Genomic DNA, 5,704 nt, shown 5'->3' on the forward strand with positions numbered 1-5,704 from the left:
CAACCTCGATTAATCGCCGTGATGAATTCAAATTCGATGACGAGGAACCCACTTTGAGACTAATAATGGCTGGAGACGGCTTGAATGGGTAATGAAGAAAAACTTTTGTATTAAAGTTTTTCTTCATTACCCATTCAAGCCATCTCCAGCCATTATTAAACAGAAAGTTTGTTTTTATGATGAATTAATCAAAAAGATCACACTTCTTAATCATTTTGAATTGCATACACAAAAAAGTGCAAGCCCAGAATAACAAATATAGTGAATAGTATAGTTTTTATAATGATAGGAAAGAGTAGAATGAAGCTGTTTCATGTAAAACTGGGGAATACTTAAAATCCACCAACATTTGTTTTCATAATTAACATCACACTCTATGGTACAATATTTACTTCTGTATTTTTAGATTATTCAACCACAAAAAGGACAGCCTTTTTCCCTGCTATGTCTGTTAATTATCATAGCACATTTGGAGAAACCAGCCCGAGATTACTGGCTGATGTTTTCCCAATACAAACGAACAGATATGATATTACTCCACAGGCGTTACAAGATCCCAGAACACCTCACCTCACTCCACCTGGACTTACATGACAACACTCCTTCTGCTGCTCTTAACAGTACCAGAAAGTACTGTTGACATGGAAACTTGACCTGGTTTATGAAGCTTTTAAAAAAGCCGTCCATAAGTTGGAGCCTAATGTTACAAGTGACGAAGCTCGGCTAAACATCCAAGTAGACAAGAGACAAAATGGTTAATAATTAGAACTAACAAATGATATTTTACAGAAACAGCCCAGGCATATAGTATAAGTTGGAGCCTAATGTTACAAGTGACGAAGCTCGGCTAAACATCCAAGTAGACAAGAGACAAAATGGTTAATAATTAGAACTAACAAATGATATTTTACAGAAACAGCCCAGGCATATAGTATAAAGTGTTTATTCCAAGTGACACCAACAAATAAATCATGCAGCTAGAATTGAACATGAAGAGTTAAAAATTCTGATCAATCATTAATATTTTTTTCATAGTATATAGCTCTGAAACAAACCAGCTTGTAAATAATATGTAATAAAATTATGGCAAACATTATTCATGAAAACTTAAAAGTTAATAACAAATACAGCTGCTCAGTTTTTAGTTCTAACAGCTGCTTAGAAATCACAAAATACAAAATCATTAGTGTAAAAAAAAGTTCTAAAATAAATTCATGGAATGAATATGTAGGCAATGATAAATTCTACTTTTTGAAGAAGAAACTGAAAGAGAATTTCTGCTTCTGTTTCTCCACAATTCAGCATTAAACCAACAGTGATCACACAGTGGATGACCCCCTCCAAAGAGCAAAAGTAGAAAAGTAACAAAAAGTCAAATACCAAAAGTCAGTGCACAGAAAAAGGAACACTTGTACTAAACTCCCTTCATCAGTACATGTCCAGTTACTCAGCTGAAAATAAAAAAAAATAAACAAACTTAGGACTAACACTGTGACAATAAAGTTAGAAAAATATTGTCCATAGTTCTAAATACTATGACACTGAAGAGTAAGGAAGAACACAAACAGTCAATGTGCTTAATGTGTATCTAATAACAAACATTTAAAGATAAGGTTTATAACATTAGATTAACACAAAACAAACAAGTTATAGCTATATGATGCTGAATAAGCCTATTATTAATCAAAGAAATGAGACATTAAAAAGGCAGCTACTATCAGGTCTTTATAAAACTTAATTGTCTGTGAGGATTCTAAGAAAGTACATTCACTACAAAAAAAAAATTCTTAAAACAGTAAAATAACATCTTCAAGGTATAAAAAACAAACCAGATTATAGCTGGTCTCATCTTTTCATATTTGTGTACAAAACCAGTATATTTACAACCACAGAAAAGATCCAAAGGGTTTTGTTATGTGTACAATTTATCCAACATTAACAATTTCTACATTTTAAATTTATAACTAACATTTATTCAAAGATGAAAAAATTATTTTGAAGAATGTGCTTTACTTATAAAATTAACATTAAACTTTATACATGACAAAAACATCTAAATTAATATTAACTTGAAAAATCCACAGTTTAACAACCTATACAAGAAAAGGTTGAACACCAAAGTTCTATCATTAACCATTCTTGATGCCAATACTTTACACATATAGACAGGTACTCATGACAGTCCAAAGTTCTATCGTTAACCGTTCTTGATGCCAATACTTGACACATATAGACAGGTACTCTTGACAGTCCAAAGTTCTATCGTTAACCGTTCTTGATGCCAATACCTTTACACATATAGACAAGTACTCATGACAGTCCAAAGTTCTGTCGTTAACCATTCTTGATGCCAAAGTCTTACATGTGCAACAAAACACGGACTCGCAATCTTAGCTTTATAACAAGACTAACATGCTGTTAACTTTTTCACATTAATGTACTACTGTTCTCTGTTTCATCTGAGCTTCACAGCTTTATAGGGAATCAGAAATAATGCATAAAGCAAATTAACAATTGTACTTAAAAGTTACTTTCCATTCATTAACACTAATGGTTAATGTGGTCATAAACACACACACACACACACACTGTTCAGTTGTTTTCACATAAAAAGAAGCTACTTTCTGAATCAGCAACTATTAAAAGTTAAACTGTATGATAACTCCCTACACTTAGAAACTGTATTGAAAAAATGTACCCACCATAAAGGTACAGTTTAAATATTGTTCAAATATAACCTAAGCAACATCTGAATGACTATGTGAACACCATGACTCGAGGCACGGCTACTTCAAGAAGACGTCACTTGAGACATCTTGTGTTCGAGCAGAAGCTATCATAGCCGATTATACAAATCAAACGCGTTTCAGTTATTAGTATATGGGAGAGACAACACAAGCAAAACTGAAACCTTTTATTACTCCAGAAGCATAGGGAGTGAGATGTAGATGATGGTATAACATTAATGGAGAAGGTTTAGGGAAGGTATAAATTGAAACAGTGATCAATAAGTAACCTATAAATCAACACAAGTATTCCATTCTCTCAACAAGAGGACCTAACTATTGCAGCTGTAGAACAACTTGCTAGTTTACGTAAAACCTGCTGTAGCTGTTCATCCAGATTTAGTTATTTGCTTTTATATTTTCAAAGTGCTGAAGCATAAGGAAAACATACAGTTTCTTAGATGGAAAGTTAACAGGAATGACAACTTTATTCCTCAATTACTGAGTTTTGTTAAAACTAAACATCAACAAGTTTGTAGATTAAGTACACCATATAATAACAGCTGGAATTGACCAGTTTCAGATATCAATATTTGTTATTAGTTACTGCTATCATAACACTACAAATACAACTTCTCAGGTTTTATTTGAAAAGCATAAACATTAGTTACTAGCTGAAATTAGTGTATCGTTATCCTTTGATGCACTACAAGCTTAACTAATAAAAACAAGGAGTGAATGTTTTAATTACTATAGTTAATGATTAAGAGATTACAACTGTTTGTTGCCATCTCCATATTAACCACAGCATTGATTTAATACATCAGCATAATAGTGTAGAAAAGACTTCAAAAGAAAAAACTGAACTAACTAGTTATAACTTCTTAGTAAGGAATACAAACCTGAATACATATGGAAAAAAAGAAAAGAAACTCTACTTTAACCAAATGTTAAGAAAAGCAATTGAATGAACTATACAATAAAAACGACTATTACCTTGGACTGTAGCACGGTTAATTACCTCGCTGGCAATTGTTGTATTGGTCTCTTGGGTCTTTATAGTTTTTGAACAGTGAGTAAGTTCAACTGATACAAAGGAGTTATCTTCCACAGACAAATTCCTGCCGTAGAAAAAACACAGAAGTTTATTTCATGCTGCAAAAATCAATAACCATGAGAAAACAATACAAGACCACTATCAGAAGCCCGCATACAGCAGGACAAGGACGTTTTAACTTAGCTATGATGAAACACCTCTATCATGTAACTACACCAACAACTTCACACTACCTAGAGAGTACAAACCTATCAATTTCAATACCACATCAGTAAGTTCAATATTTTCTTTTATTTAGCATGTCTAATGAAAATATGTCATTTCTAAAGTAGATATTGTAAAACTTCAGTAAGTAGTTACTTCTCCGAATAATACGGACATCTAGCCCACATATTGTTTTTAACGCAGATGGCTGAAACAGACTTTTCTTCCATACCTAAACATTTATAACCATTAATACTTACGCTAGATGATCTTTAACACTGTCTACAGTAATGTCTAACTCTTTCTTTTCTTCATCACTTAGGGCACTATCGTCATTCATGCCGTCACGTTTCTCCTCCGGAAAACTTGTAGAAGCAATAAAAATCTTGAGTAATTAGAAGGTTAGCTAGAGTAGCTCCAAGAGCTGAGTAATTTTAGGATTCTTATCTCTATAGTAGTTATTGTTACAGAATGTTTTGAAATATATAAAATACCTGATAAATAATCCAATTGGTTTTATTGCTTCCTATACATTTTGAATATTTTAGGTAGGATGTCCCCCTTTTGACATCATTTTAGGCACATTATAAAGGTTACTGTTCTGTGCTAGATTTGTAATGTGTTACTCGTTACCTATGTTTTAAAACCATTAATTAGTGGTTTTAGTTTAATTTTATGATGGATTTATACTAAAGAATATAAATATTACCAGGGACAAGGTGGAAGGTAATGATTAACCTTGTTTTTTTTTCACAACTATACATGTTTCTAACATTATTTCAGCACCCACCATCAGAACAAAACACCCCTTGTTGAAGCTAGCTACTGAAATTCTGACTGGTGCTATGTGTTTACCAAGTCCTTAGTTAAGGTGGTTTCCAGTTTGGATGCAGGGACATTCAAGTAACATTAACTTACCCAGTTTTGAGACCATACATAATGTGGGTTTAACAAGTGACAAATTACAGCTTTCTTCCTGGAAGACAATGTTACACCCACAAATAAAAAACTGTCTTTCTTATTGGTGAATCAGATAAGGGCCAAAAGCAGCTTTGCCCTTCAACATACCAAAAATCTGAGTTTATATGAGTTTTCCTTTAACTCTTGAATTAACAAACTGAGTAGTACTAAAACTTGATGAACCAGTGCAGCATTCAACATGCCAAAAATCTGAGTTTATACGAGCTTTCCTTTAACTCTTGAATTAACAAACTGAGTAGTACTAAAACTTGATGAACCAGTGCAGCATTCAACATACCAAAAATCTGAGTTTATATGAGTTTTCCTTTAACTCTTGAATTAACAAACTGAGTAGTACTAAAACTTGATGAACCAGTGCAGCATTCAACATACCAAAAATCTGAGTTTATACGAGTTTTCTTCCTTTAACTCTTGAATTAACAAACTGAGTAGTACTAAAACTTGAATTATAATCTACAGTTTGATACCAAACTTATTGACATAAATTCATAAAATAGTAGTTCAATAAAATTTTGAATGAGAGTCAAATGGGATGACATGGCCTTTCACCTATGATCCGTCTCAAATAGGTTAAAATACCCATTACTCATACTCTTTCACTACGTATTAAATCTGGGCCACTACATCACAAGGCACCTAATGCAAGTCTGATCCAGACTGGACACTTATCAATACATAGACAATTAGAACCAGACTATAAAAAGTTGGCCTGTAAGTCTAATGATGTGCATTCTAC

At 32.7% G+C, this 5,704-nt stretch overlaps 1 long non-coding RNA gene across 1 annotated transcript; it reads right to left on the bottom strand.

Moving 5' to 3' along the window:
• Positions 1-927: 927 nt before the first annotated feature.
• On the bottom strand, positions 928-4,361 carry LOC106470593. The gene is made up of 3 exons (XR_001291502.2): positions 4,248-4,361; positions 3,723-3,847; positions 928-1,451 (listed from the first exon to the last, which is right to left on the bottom strand). It is a non-coding gene; the product is annotated as an uncharacterized LOC106470593 (long non-coding RNA).
• Positions 4,362-5,704: the final 1,343 nt, after the last annotated feature.

Source organism: Limulus polyphemus, unplaced genomic scaffold, assembly GCF_000517525.1.
Source record: "Limulus polyphemus unplaced genomic scaffold, Limulus_polyphemus-2.1.2 Scaffold4103, whole genome shotgun sequence".
Classification (NCBI taxonomy): domain Eukaryota; kingdom Metazoa; phylum Arthropoda; class Merostomata; order Xiphosura; family Limulidae; genus Limulus; species Limulus polyphemus.